Raw genomic sequence first — 15,557 nt, 5'->3', positions numbered from 1 at the left:
TACCATAAATGTCTAACTTTTCAATGCCCAGACACCAATGAACATCCACAAGCATCAACATCATTCAAGAAAATATGACTTCATGAAACAAAGTAAGTAAATCACCAAGGATTGATTCTAGAGAGATAAAATATGTGATCTTTCTCTATCCGTCAGAGAAACGTCATATATCTACACCTCTAGACCTTTCAGATAGAGAATTCGAAATAGTTATTTTGAGGAAACTCAATGAAGTTCAAGATAATACAGAGAAGGAATTCAGAATCCTATCAGATCAACTTATCCAAGAGACTGAAATAATTAAAAAATCAAGCTGAAATTCTTTTTCTTTTTCTTTTTTTTCTTTTTTTTTGTTTTTATTTTTTTTTGAGACAGAGTCTCACTCTGTGGCCTGGGCTGGAGTGTAGTGGCCGGATCTCAGCTCACTGCAAGCTCCGCCTCCCGGCTTTGCGCCATTCTCCTGCCTCAGCCTCCCGAGTAGCTGGGACTACAGACGCCCGCCACCTCGCCCGGCTAGCTTTTTGTATTTTTTAGTAGAGACGGGGTTTCACCGTGTTAGCCAGGATGGTCTTGATCTCCTGACCTCGTGATCCGCCCATCTCGGCCTCCCAAAGTGCTGGGATTACAGGCTTGAGCCACCGCGCCTGGCCACAAGCTGAAATTCTTAAGTTGAAAAATGCAACTGACTATTAAGGAATGCATCAGAGTCTCTTAATAGCAGAATTGATCAAGGAGAAGAAAGAATTAGTGAGCTTGAATATAAGCTATTTGAAAATACATGGCCAGAGGAGACAAAAAGAATAAAAAACAATGAAGCACATAAACAAGATCTAGAAAACAGTCTCAAAAGGGCAAATATAAGAGTCATTGGCTTCAAAGAAGTGGTAGAGAGAGAGAGAGATAGGGGTAGAAAGTTTATTCAAAAGGATAATAGCAGAGAGCTTCTCAAACCTAGAGAAAGATGTCAATATTTAAGTAGAAGAAGGTTATAGAACATCAAGCAGATTGAACCCAAAGACTACCTCAAGGCATTTAACAATCAAACTCCCAAAGAGCAAGGATAAGAAAGGAACCTAAAAGCAGCAAGAGAAAGGAAACAAATAACATACAACAGAACTCCAATGTGTCTGGCAGCAGTTTGGTGGAAACTTTACAGGCCAGAGGAGAGTGGCATGACATGTTTAAGGTGCTGCTGGAAAAAAATTTTTACTCTAGAATAATATATCCAGAAAAATTATCCTTCCAGCATTAAGGAGAAGTAAAGACTTTCACAGACAAAAACTGAGGGATTTCATCAACACCAGACCTGTCCTACAAGAAATGCTAAATGGAGTTCAATCTGAAAGAAAAGAATGTTAATGAGCAAGAAGAAATCAACTGAAAGTATAAAACTTGTTAGTAATAGTGGGTACATAGAAAAACACAGAACACTGTAATTTTGTTATACTTAAAATATATATAAGTGGTGTACACCTAAGACATATGTTAAGTATACTTAAGATATACTACTTGTATCTTAGGTAGAAAGACTAAAAGATGAACTGTTAAAAATAATACCTACAACAACTTTTTAAGACCTAGACAGTACAATAAGATATAAATAGAAACAACAAAAAGTTGAAAAGTGAGGGGAACAAGCTGAAATGTAGAGTTTTTATTAGCTTTTTCTTTGCTTATTTGTTAGTTTTTTAAAGTAATCAGTGTTAAATTGTCATCAATTTAAAACAATGGGTTATAAATATTATTTGCAAGCCTCATGGTAACCTCAAATAAAAAAAATACAATGGATACATAAAAAATAAAAAGCAAGAAATTAAAACATACCACCAAAGAAAATCACCTTCACTAACAGGAAGACAAGAAGGAAGGAAAGAAGGAGGAGAAGACAACAAAACAATCAGAAAACAAATAAGAAAATGGCAGGATAAGTCCTTACTTATCAATAATGACGTTGAATGCACATGGACTAAACTCTACAATCAAAAGACATAGAGTGGCTGAATGAATAAAAAGACAAGATCCAATGATATGTTGTCTACAGGAAATACACTTTACCTATAAAGACACATAGACTGAAAACAATGGGATGAAAAGGTATTCCAGGAAATGGAAACCAAAAAAGAGCAGGAATATCTATACTTAAATGAGACAAAATAGATTTCAAGACAAAAAGTATAAGGAGAGAAAAAGAAGATTATTATATAATGATAAAAGATTCCAAAAAACAAGCAGATGTAGCAATTGTAAATATGTATGCACCCAACACTGGAGCACCCATATATATAAAGCAGTTATTATTAGAGCTAGAGAAAGAGACCACAATACAAAAATTGGGGTATTCAATCCTACTGGATTCTTCAACACCCCACTTCAACATCCTGCTTTCAACACACCCCACTCTTAGCATTGGACAGATGGGGACTTCAACACCCCACTTTCAGCACTGGACACATCTTCCAGACAGAAAATCAACAAAGAAACATTGGACTTAGTCCGTACTATAGACCAAGTGGACCTAAGAGATATTTACAGAACATTTCATCCAGTGGCTGCAGAATACACATTGTTTTTCTCAGCACATAAATCATTCTTAAGGACAGACCATATGATAGGCCACAAAACAAGTCTTAAAACATTAAAAAAAAAAAATGGAAATAATGTCAAATATCTTCTCTGACTACTCTCTAATTTTGGAATAAAATTAGAAATCAATAACAAGACGAATTTTGTAAGCTGTACAAACACATGGAAGTTAAACAATACATTCCTGAATGGCCTGTGGGTCAATGAATAAATTAAGAAGAAAATTTAAATTTTTCTTGAAACAAATGAAAATGGAAACACAACATACCAAAATGTATGAGATACAGTAAAAGTAGTACTTAAAGGGAATTTTATGGCTATAAGTGCTGACATAAAGACTTCAAATATATCCAAGGATACATCCTAAAGAACTAGAAAATCAAGAGCAAACCCAAAATTTAAAAAAAAAAGAAAAGATCAGAGTAGAAATAAATGGAATTGAAATGAAGAAAACAATACAAAAGATCAACAAAATGAAAAGTTGTTTTTTGAAAAGATAAATAAATACAATTGAGAAACTTTTAGCCAGACTATGAAAAAAAAAAAGTAGAAGGCCCAAATAAATAAAATCAGAGATGAAAAAGGAGACATTACAACTGATACTACAGAGATTCAAAGGGTCATTAGAGGCTCCTATGAGCAATTATATGCCAATAAATTGAAAAACCCAGAAGAAATGGATAAATTCCTAGGCACATACAACCTGCTAACACTGAATCATGAGGAAATCCAAAACCTGAACAGACCAATAACAAGTAATGAGATGAAAGCCATAATAAAAAGTCTCCTAGCAAAGAAAAGCCCAGAAAACTGTTAGAATTGGTGGACAAATTCAGTAAAGTTGCAAGACACAAAATCAACATACAAAAATTAGTAACATTTTTATATGAAAACAGTGAACATTCTGAAAATAGTAATCCCATTTACAATAGTTACAAATAAAATTAAGTACCTAGAAATTAATCAAAGAAGTGAAAGATCTTGACAATGGAAAATAAAACACTATGAAAGAAATTGGAGAGGACATACGAAAAACAGAAAAATATTCCATATTCATAGATTGGAAGAATCAACATTGTTAAAATGTCCATACTACCCAAAGCAGTCTATAGATTCAATACAATCCTTATCAAAATACCAATGACATTCTTCATATAAACAGAAAAAACAATCCTAGAATTTATACAGAACCACAAAAGACCCAGAATAGCCAAAGCTGTCCTAAGCAAAAAGAACAAAACTGGAGGAATCGCATTACCTGACTTCAAATTATACTACAAAGCTACAGTAACCAAAATAGCATTATACTGGCATAAAAACAGACACATAGACCAATGAAATAGACTAGAGAACCCAGAAATAGATCTATACATCTACAGGAACTCATTTTTGATAAAGTTGTTAAGAACATACATTGGGAAAAGGACAGTTAATCTTCAATAAATGATGCTGGGAAAACTGAAAATCCATGTGCAGAAGAATGAAACTAGACCCCTATCTCTTGCCATATACAAAAATCAAATCAAAGTGAATTAAAACTTAAATCTAAGACCTCAAACTATAAAACTACTATGCAAAAACTCTGTGGAAACTCTCCAGGACATTGAAGTAGGCAAAGATTTCTTGAGTAATACCTCAAAAGCACAGGCAACCAAAGCAAAAATGGATAAATGGGATCACATCAAGTTAAAAAGCTTCTGCACAGCAGAGGAAATGATCAACAAAGAGACAACCCACAGAATGGGAGAAAATATTTGCTAACTATCCATCTGACAAGGGATTGATAATGAGAATATATAAGAAGCTCAAACAACTCTACAGGAAAAAAACCCTAATAATCCAGTTTAAATAGGGCAAAAGATCTGAATAGACTTCTCTCAAAAGAAGACATACAAGGTTGGGCGCAGTGGCTCACACCTGTAATCCCAGCACTTTGGCAGGCCAAAGCAGGTGAGTCATCTGAGGTCAGGAGTTCGAGACCAGCCTGGCCAACATGGTGAAACCCTGTCTCTACTAAAAATACCAAAAATTAGCTGGGCACCTGTAATCCCAGTTACTCGGGAGGCTGGGGTAGGAGGATCGCTTGAACCCCAGAGGCAGAGGTTGCAGTGAGCCGAGATCATGCCATTGCACACTGGCCTGGGCAATGAGAGTGAAAATCAATCTTAAAAAAAAAAAAAAAAAAAAGAAGACATACGAATGGCAAACAGTTATATGAAAAGGTGCTGAACATCACTGATCATCAGAAAAATGCAAATCAAAACTACAATGAGATATCATCTCACTCCAGTTAAAATGGAGAGGGACGAAAGAAGGACAATAACAAATGCTGGAGAGGATGTGGAGAAAAGGGAACCCTTGTATACTGTTAGTGGGAATGTAAATCAGTACAACCACTGTGGAGAACAGGTTGCAGGTTCCTCAAAAATAAGAATAAAAATTAAGAGCTACTCTACAATACAGCAGTTGCACTGGTGGGTATGTACTTACAAGAGAGGGAATCAGTATATTGAAGAAATACCTACACTCTCATGTTTATTGCAGTACTATTCACAATAGCCAACATATGGAAGCAACCTAAATGTCCATCAACAGATGAATGGTTAAAGAAAATGTGGGACATATACACAATGGAGTACTATTCAGCCATAAAAAAGAATGAGGTCCTCTCATTTGCAGCAACTTGGATGGAACGAGAAGTCATGTTAAGTGAAACAACCCAGGTGCAGAAAGACAAACTTTGCATGTTCTCACTTATTTGGAAAGCTAAAAATTAAAACAATTGAACTCATGGAGGTAGAGAGTAGAAGGATGGTTACCAGAGGCTGGGATGGGTACTAGGGGATTTGGGGGAAAGAGGGATGTTTAATGGGTACAAAAAATAGAAAGAATGAATAAGATCTTATATTTGATAGCACAACAGGATGATTATAGTCAATAATAAATTAATTGTATATTAAAAATAAGTGAAAGAGTAGAATTGGATTGTTTGTAACATAAAGTATAAATGCTTGAGGTGATGGATACCCCATTTACTCTGATGTGATCATTATTCATTGCGTGCTGGAATCAAAACATCTCACGTAACCCATAAATATACACACCTACTATGTATCCACACACAAAATATGTCACACACAAAAATACGTTAGACATACCTACAACTCACTTTTCAACTTTATCATGCTTTTCCTATAAAAATGAACTCTAACTCAAAACAGTTATGGGTGAATGACAGAAAGAAATACTAAAACTTAAAAGATACTTTTATTGAGTACTATTAAGAGTAATCACAATGAAGCACTTTCTTCACTATCTTACCTGTTATTCGTGTTTCATTCAAAGTTGGTTTCCCTCCACATTTGGTCAAGATACGTCTTTTGCTTTCAATCTTTTTTTTTTTGAGACGGTCTCCCAGGCTGGAGTGCAGTGGCCGCATTTCAGCTCACTGCAAGCTCCGCCTGCCGGGTTTAAAGCCATTCTCCTGCCTCAGCCTCCCGAGTAGCTGGGACTACAGGTGCTACCACCTCGCCTAGCTAGTTTTTTGTATTTTTTGGTAGAGATGGGGTTTCACCGTGTTAGCCAGGATGGTCTTGCTTTCAATCTTTATCCTTTAGCCAAAAGGGATTTTGGGCCATTTGTACAACTGAAGCTAGGGTTTCAGAACAACGCGGCAGTACACCCTTGCAGATTTCTGTGGCAGTTCAGTCTCCCTCCTGCCTTCAACTGGAGTATAACATATAGCAAAGAGTACTAACCTTAGGTGCATAATTCGACACATTTTTACACATGTATAAACCGCCAAAGAAATCAAGATATAGAACATTCCCAGCATTCTAGAAGGCTCTTTTGTGCTCCTTCCCAGTCAAAAACCACCGAAAGGTAACCACTATTTTCGCTTTTATCGCTTTTGATTAGTTTTGTCTACTCACGAACTTCATTTGACTAGCGTCATAAAGTATGTACTTTTTTTGTGTGTTTGACTTCTTTTGCTCAACATAACATTTGTTGACATCCATGTTGCTGTGTATATCAGCAGCTTGATCTTTTTATTGCTGTGTAACTCACGTATATCACAGTTGATTTATCTCGTCTCCTGTTGATGGACATTTGGGTTGTTTCTATGTTTTGACTATTATGAATAAATAACATGCCCTCTATGGTAGATTTTAACTCTTTTTTTTTTTTTTTGGGACGGAGTCTCATTCTGTCGCCCAGGCTGGGGTGCAGTGGCGCGATCTCGGCTCACTGCAAGCTCCGCCTCCTGGGTTCACGCCATTCTCCTGCCTCAGCCTCCCAAGTCGCTGGGACTACAGGCGCCTGCCACTACACCCGGATAATTTTTTTGTATTTTTAGTAGAGACGGGGTTTCACCGTGTTAGGCAGGATGGTCTCAATCTCCTGACCTCCTGATCCGCCCACCTCGGCCTCCCACAGTGCTGGGATTACAGGCGTGAGTCACCGCGCTGGGCCGATTTTAACTCTTTCAATGGGGGCTGTAATTAAAACATCATCTTTAAACACACTTATTAGGGGAAATGGTTCCACTTCTCTATTCAAAATTTCTTTTTGTGTCTTATCTTGCTTCATGGACTGATGGAAAGAGAAAATAGATTCATGAGTGTACATGTACCATTACAGGAGAAAGGGAGCATATATTTATTAGACATCTACTCTGGGGCATGTATTTTACCTGCCTATTTTATTAACTCTTCCTAACAACTTTGTAGGTAGGTTTTCCTGTTTCACAAAGGATGAAATTGAGACACAGAAAAATTAGGTGACCTGTCTGGAGTCATACAGCTACAAAGTGGTTGGAGGTCACATGAAATTCCAAAGCATGCCCTTTTTCCACCATGCACCCTGTCCAAATCATCTAGAACAAGAACCACAGTAGGGATGGGGGAGTGGAGGGTGGTGGGCATTGTTGATATTGATGCACTTCCAGATGATTCTATCCATAAGCCTCAGAGGGAGCCCTCTGCACTGTATCATGCTGCCTTTGGTCATTCTTTTTCTCTTTAGATGAATGACGTTTTCTTTCCTCTCCCCATGACTCACTTTTTCCAGGCTTGCTGTCTCCTTTCTGATTTGTGACTCACACTCTGCCTCCTCAGTGACGTTCACTGCACATAACTGGTTATCTGAAATCTCAAAGCAGTGCCCTCTCTCTTCCGCCTGCTGCCCACTTGACCTTACCCCTTCCCTCACCAAGTGAGCCACACTCAGTGAGGCCCCAACCCAAGCTCTGCCTCCTTCACCAGGCTGATGCTCAAGGACCTGCTCTTTTCTTGATTCTCAGTTTCTGCCCTTATGGGAGGGATTCAGGACAGATCTAATTTCCTCCTCCTCCTCACTCACCCTATGGGATAGAAAAGACGGTCTAGCAGTTATTTTTCTTTCATTGTGGTAAAATACATGTAAAGTAAAGTTGATCATTTTAAACACCTTACAGTGTGCAATTGAATGACATTTAGTATATTCACAATGTGGTGCAACCATCACCAATACCTAGTTCTAGAAAATACCTAGTTCTGTTTCCAATGACTGCTAAATGATGACCAAAACCTAAGAGTCTTTCCTGTGATAAACATGAGTGATGCAGGTGTGGGTAACTCCTAAGCACATGTATTTTCCATTCCAAAAGAATGTTCTTTCCATTCCATCCTGAAGGTCAGTGGTAACAAAAAACAAACAAACAAAAAAATGCAGTGAACACACATTCAAATGACTTACGCTCTAGGAATTTTCTGGGATCTGTGACCCCAGAAACTGTCAGTTGACTTCTCAGATCTTGGGATGGCACACAGGGCAAGCAGAGTAAGAAATAAAGTGACTCCAAATGCGTCACAGGCTGAGGGGGTCTCACAAAAGGAAAGGTTCTAACATCTACCAGATGGCTGTTTCTCATGCCTTGTTGTCTAAGATTCTTCCTTCAAGAGCTTGGGCTTTTGGTTGCTAGGACCATGTAGGCTGACTTCCATTATGGTTCCAGAAATGAAGGAAGCAATTGAAATCTCCATGTCCACAAAAAAAGAGGACCTTATTAGACTTAACAGAAAAGCTACCATACGACATGCAAGCAAGGCCGCATTTTCCTGACCTTCATGCAATTAAGACAAATCTGTGTTGGATGCCTCTTCCTACCTCATATCAAACATGTTAAAATGTAGCCATATAGCACATTTAGTATAATATACATATATGTGTTGAGGTAGGTTTTAGTTGACTAACATAATGCATTTTGTAGACATTTAATTAAATATTTATAATTTTCATTTTGTAAGTTTTTGGGACACTACATTATTTCTTCCAAGTCTCAAATAATTCCATAAGCCTTTGAAAAGGTCAGTGACCATCAGGCATTGTGCATTGTGTGGGTTTCTTGAACAACCTTGCTTTGTGAGCCTCTCTGCATGATCGCTGTGGTTGAGTAGCATTCTGGTCATTGGTCTGAATCTGATTACCTTTATCATTCAGCTAGACAAGAGCTCAGAGGTGGAGTCTCTGCTGATTTGGAAAAATATGGAGCATAAGTTCACCAACTAAGTGTTCCAGTAGATTATTTTTACATATAGTGCTTCATGAATATAGCTGAACTTGTAGCTGCCATTCAAAATGGCAGCTGGTCTTGACCCTAATTGTTAGCAATTTAGGGAGGGAGCAGGGAATCTCACCATTGAATGGACTTTGAGCAGTGTAAAACTTGGTAAAGTATAGGGTACCTGTGGGCATAAGCTTGCTAGTAGAAGAGTAGTGACCGAAAAATCATCAAAGTCTTAATAGTGAGGTGTCTTAAAAATAAATTTACAATGCAAATTGAGGCATATTTTACTTACATTAAAATGCACACATCTCAAGTGTACAGGTTAAACTTTTTTTTTTTTTTTTTTTGAGGCAGGGTCTTGCTTTGTCATTCAGGATGGAGCGCAGAGGTGTGTGATCACAACTCTCTACAGCCTTGATCTCTGAGCCTCAAGTAATCCTTCTCCTCAGCCTCCCAAGTAGCTGGGACCACAGGTATGCAAAACCATACCTGGCTAATTTATTTTTTATTAATTTAATTAATATATTTTTTTGAGACGGAGTCTTGCTCTGTCGCCAGGCTGGAGTGCAGTGGCACAATCTTGGCTCACTGCAACCCCTGCCTCCCAGGTTCAAGCGATTCTCCTGCCTCAGGCTCCCAAGTAGCTGGGACTACAGGCACCCATCACCGTGTCTGGCTAATTTCTGGTATTTTTAGTAGAGATGGGGTTTCACCATGTTGGCCAGGGTGGTCTCGATCTCCTGACCTTATGATCCGCCCGCCTTGGCCTCCCAAAGTGCTAGGATTACAGGCATGAGCCACTGTACCCGGCCTATTTTTATTTTTATTTTTTTGTAGAGATGGGGTCTCCCTGTGTTGCCCAGGCTGGTCTTGAACTCCTGAGCTCAAGAAATCCTCCTGCCTCAGTTTCCCAAAGTGCCACTATTACAGGTGTGAGCCATGGCACCCGGTCTACCTGAACTTTTTTTTAACCTAAAGAGGTAACTACTAGCCTGACTTCCAGCACTGTAGATAGTTTAGCCTGTTCTTGAACTTCATACAAATGGCATCATACTATATATATTCTTTATTTTTAATTTAATTAATTTTTTAAAGAAACAGGGTCTCATTCTGATGCCCAGACTGGAGTGCAGCGGTGCCATCATAACTTGCTGCAGCCTTGAACCCCTGAGCTCAAGGGATCCTCCTGCCTCAGCCTCTTGAGTAGCTGGGACTACAGACACACACCATGCCTGGCTCATTTTTAATTTTTTTTTTTTTTTTGATATGGATGGAGTCTCGCTGGTCTTGAACTCCTAGGCTCAAGTGATCCTACTGACTCAGTCTCCCAAAGTGCTGACACTACAGGCATGAGCCACCACACTTGGCCTATATATATTCTTTTGTTTCTTACTTCTTGTGCTGAATGTAATGTCTTGTGAAATTATACACGTTGCTGTGTTTATCAGCCGTTTGTTCTTTTTCAGTCCTGGGTGGCATTCTGTTGTGTAAACATACAGCAATTTGCTTGTTTATCCTTGCTTATCCTTGCTGATGGACATTTAGATTGTTTCCTGTTTGGGCTACTGTGAAAACAACTATTGTGAGTATTTGATACAAGTCATTTGTGAATATAAGTCTTCCTTTCTCTTAACTAAATATCACAAATATTTGTAATACTTATAACTTCTAATAGGGATAAGACAAACAACCCAACAAGAAGGCAAAAGATTTCAGCAGACACATCATAAAAGAAGATATGCAAACAAATAATGTAATAATTTTCTCTAAATAAATATTTGGAGTAGAATTTCTAGATCATATGGTAGATAGGTATTTCATTTTAAGAAACTGCCAAATAGTTTTCCAAAGGGGTTGTAATGTGCTGCACTCCCTCAACAACGTATGAGAGTCCTAGTGGTGCCACATCTTTGGCAACACTTGGTTCTCGTATGTTTTTAATTGAGCCATTTTCCTGGTGGCTGTTAAGTGGTATCTCACTGTAGTTTTAATTTTCATTTCCCTGACAACTGATGACATTGAGTATCTTTTCAAATATCATTGGTCATTTGCATATCTTCTTTTATGATGTGTCTGTTTGAACCTTTTGCCCTTTTATTGGGTTGTTTGTCTTATCACTATTATAAGTTATAGGAATTGCAAATAGTTTCTCCTAGTCTGTGGCTTGCCCTTTTATTTTCTTAACATAACTTTGAAGAATATGATTTAAAACATTTTAATAAAGCCCAACTTACCCATTTTTCCCTTATGGTTAGTGTTTTTATTTTTTATCCTGTGTAAAAAATTGTATTTACTGCAATGTTACAAAGATATTCTTCTGTTTTTTTCTCTAGAAAGTTCGTAGTTTTACGCTTAGGTCTCCATTCCATTTTAACTTATTTTTTGCATAACATATGATAAGGCCAGGATACAGATAGCGCCAAGGTTTATTTCTTTCCATTTAGACATCTAGTTGCTCTGGCATCATTTGTTGAATAGACTACTCCTTCCCTCATTTAATTGCACTAGCACCTTTATAAACAGCTAAGTGACTGGATATATGTGTGTCTATTTCTGGACTCTCCATTATGTTTCACTAATTTATTTATGCTTATGACAACATCACACAGGTTTGTAGCTTTATAGTGAGTAGATAAGTAGCTATTTAGTAAGTCTTGAAAATGTTCAGTGTAAGTTTTCCCCTGTGGTTTAAAAAATTTTTTTGAAGATGATTTTAGCTTTTCTAAGTCCATTGAATTTCCATAAAAATCTTATAATCACCTTGTCAATTTCTATAAAAACAGCTGCTGGGATTTTGATAGGGACAGTGTTGAATCTATGGATCAAGTAGGGAAGAACTAACATCTTAATATTGAGACTTCCAATTTAGGAGCATGGTGTATTTTTTCCTTTACTTAGGTTTTTAATCTCAGTATTGTTTTGTAGTTTTCAGTGTACAGATTTTATATGATTTTGTTAAATTTAGCCAGAAGTATTTTAAAGTTTTTGATGATAATGTAGACGAAATTCTTTTTTTTCCCTACGTTCATTTTAGGATCAAGGGGTACATGTGCAGGTTTGTTATGTGGATAAATTGCTGAACTGTTTTTTTTTTTTTTAAATTTACTTTGGCTTTTTTTTTTTTGCCTAGTATATAGAAACACGTTTGACTTTTTGGATCCTGGAAACTCACTAAATTTACATATTGACTTTAGTAGGTTTATTTTCCTTTCATAATCTTTATGGCCTTCCTATGTATGTGATAGTGTTATCTTTGAATAAGAACAATTTTACTTCTTTCTTTTTAACATGCATGCCTTTTTACTTCTTTTTCTTGCCATGCTGTATAGCTAGGATCTTTAGTACAATATTTAGTAGAATCAGTGACAGAAGACATCCTTCCCTTGTCCCTATCTTAGGGTGACAGCATTTAGTCTTTCGCCATTAAGTGTAATGTTAGCTGTGTTTTGTGGAAAGACCTTTCATCAGTTTGAGAAAGTTCTTTTTTATTCTGAGCTTACTGAGAGTTCTATTTATTGTCGATTTTTTTTTGTCATATGCTTTTTCTGCATCTATTGAGATATTAAAGTTGTTTTTCTTTTTTACTCTATTGATATGGTAAATTACATGAATTGATTATTTATTTATTTATTTATTTTTATTTTTTTATTTTTTTGAGACAGAGTCTCACTCTGTCGCTCAGGCTGGAGTGCAGTGGCCGGATCTCAGCTCACTGCAAGCTCCGCCTCCTGGGTTCACGCCATTCTCCTGCCTCAGCCTCCCGAGTAGCTGGGACTACAGGCGCCTGCCGCCTTGCCCAGCTAGTTTTTTTGTATTTTTTAGTAGAGACGGAGTTTCACCGTGTTAGCCAGGATGGTCTTGATCTCCTGACCTCGTGATCCGCCCATCTCGGCCTCCCAAAGTGCTGGGATTACAGGCTTGAGCCACCACTCTCGGCCATGAATTGATTTTTAAATGTGGAAACAATTTTGCATATCTGGGATAAACCATCCTTGGACATAAGGTCTTATTCTTTCTATGTATTGTTGGATTCAATTTGATAATATTTTAAGTAGATTTTTTGGTTTATATTTATGTTTTTATGTTTATTTTTATGTTTTATATTTATGCTTATGTTATCAGGGTAATGCTGGTCTCATGAAATGGATTGGGAAATGCCACACCTCTACTTTCTGAAAGAGTTTACATAAGGTTGGTATTATTTCTTCTTTAAATGATTAATAAAGCATTAATGAGTAGATCAGAAAGCTGAGCAAAAAAAAAAGAATTATTAATGAGGTCATCTGAGGATGGAGGATCTGTTTTGGGAAGGTTTTAAGTCATTAATTTGATTTTAAAAAGAGATGCAGAGTTATTTATATTTTCTGTGTTTCTTGAGTCTGTTTTCATAATCGTGTCTTTCAAAGAATTTGTCCTTAGGTCGTTGAGTTTATTGGTAGAGAGTTGTTCACAATATACCTTTATTATACTTTTTTATTTTTGTTTCTTTGAGACAGGATCTTGCTCTGTCACCCAGGCTGGGGTGCAGTGGTACAATCACGGCTCACTGCAGTCTCGACTGCCCGGGCTCAGGTTATCCTCTCACCTCAGCCTCCTGAGTAGCTGGGATTGCAGGTGTGCACCACCATGTCCAGCTTATTTTTGTTTTTTCTGTAGAGACGGAGCTTTGCCATCTTGCCTAAGCTGGTCTTGAACTCCTGGTCTCAAGCAATCCTCTCACCTTGGCCTCCCAAACTGTTGGGATTATAGACATGAGCCACCATGCCCAGCTCCTTTATTGTACTTTTTTTTTGGTGAGGGGGAGACTGGAGTTTTATTATTACTCCAATCAGTCTCCCCAAGCATTCAAGGATCAAAGTTTTTAAGGACAACTTCGTGGGTAGGGGGAAGCCAGTGAGCCAGAAGTGCTGATCGGTTAGGTCAGAGAAGAAATCACAGGAAGTAGAAGCTGTCTTCTTATTCTGAGTCAGTTCCTGGGTAGGGGGGCACAAGATCAGATAAGCCAGTTTATCGATCTGTGTGGTACTAGCTGATCCATTAAGTGCAGGATCTGTAAAATATCTGAAGCACTGATCTTATGAGCAGTTTAGGGAGAGTCAGAATATTGTAGCCTTTAACTACTGCATGGCTCCTAAACCATAATTTCTAATCTTTTTTTTTTTTTTTTTAATAGAGTCTTGTTCTGTCGCCTAGGCTAGATTGCAATTGCACAATCTTTGCTCACTGCAACCTCTGCCTCCTGGGTTGAAGCAACTCTCCTGCTTCAGCCTCTTGAGTAGCTGGGATTACAGGCACTCACCACCACACCTGGCTAATTTTATATTTTTAGTAAAGACAGGGTTTAGCCATGGCTGGTCTTCAACTCCTGAACTCATGTGATCCACCCACCTTGGCCTCCCAAAGTGCTGGGATTACAGACATGAGCCACTATGTCCAGCCCATAATTTCTAATCTTGTGGCTAATTTGTTAGTCCTAAAAAGGCAGTCTAGTCCCCAGGCAAGGAAGGAATTTGCCTTGGGAAAGGCCTGTTCTCATTCTTTGTTTTAAACTATAAACTAAGTTATTCCCAAAGTTAGTTGTGCCTATGCCCAGGAAATGAACAAGTACAGCTTGGAAGTTAAAAGCAAGATGGAGTTGGTTAGGTCAGTTCTCTTTCACTGTCTCAGTTACAATTTTGCAATGGTGGTTTCAATTTCTTCCTTTGGGTTTTATAACACCTTAATCTTAAGGTGTTGGCTAAAGAAGATGGAAAACGGGTGAAGATCACTCTAACTTCTTTCTGCTGATCAGGGTGTAGTGGAGGTAGGTGTTGATTCCAATGTGAGAGGAGTGGAACCACTTTGCAACTGTCTGAGCTTACTCATGCAGGCCTGGCTGGAGTTCCAAGGCTTGCATGGAAAAGGCAAGGTATTGTCATCTATACTTCTGTACTGCGTTTAAGGGAACACCATATTATAAGGTAAATCATGAGTACTAGGGTAAGGGGTACAGTTCCCAGTTTTAAAAGTAAATATTTGAAAGCATTAGTTTGGAGACTTGTAGCCCACAAAGACTTTAGGATCTAGTGCAAACTGCAGAAAAAAGTCAAGAACAGCTAACAACAGGTGTACTATAGTTTTTTTTAAGCGCAATTTTTCTCTCACCAGTTCCCATTTTTATTAAAAACAAATCATGATAGAACTGATTTGTTTGCAAAATAAACTTTAGTCTTATTATATTTGGCCTGACTATTTGCATAAAGTGCAACAAGAATAATTATTCCCACATTGGCTTTTTAAATTGACTTTGATGGAACTCTATTCCATAAGGAATCTCAGATAAGATTTTTTAAAAGCTGAGCCCAGCCATGGGTTTGTACCCTCAAATTACTATGAGTGGGGTATATTCCTCTCCTCTTGAGGTCCCAGGATAACTTGGGGCTTTTGG

The sequence above is a fragment of the Colobus angolensis genome, unplaced genomic scaffold (assembly GCF_000951035.1).
Source record: "Colobus angolensis palliatus isolate OR3802 unplaced genomic scaffold, Cang.pa_1.0 Scaffold71, whole genome shotgun sequence".
NCBI classification, from domain to species: domain Eukaryota; kingdom Metazoa; phylum Chordata; class Mammalia; order Primates; family Cercopithecidae; genus Colobus; species Colobus angolensis.
Note: the sequence above shows the minus strand (reverse complement) of the source record.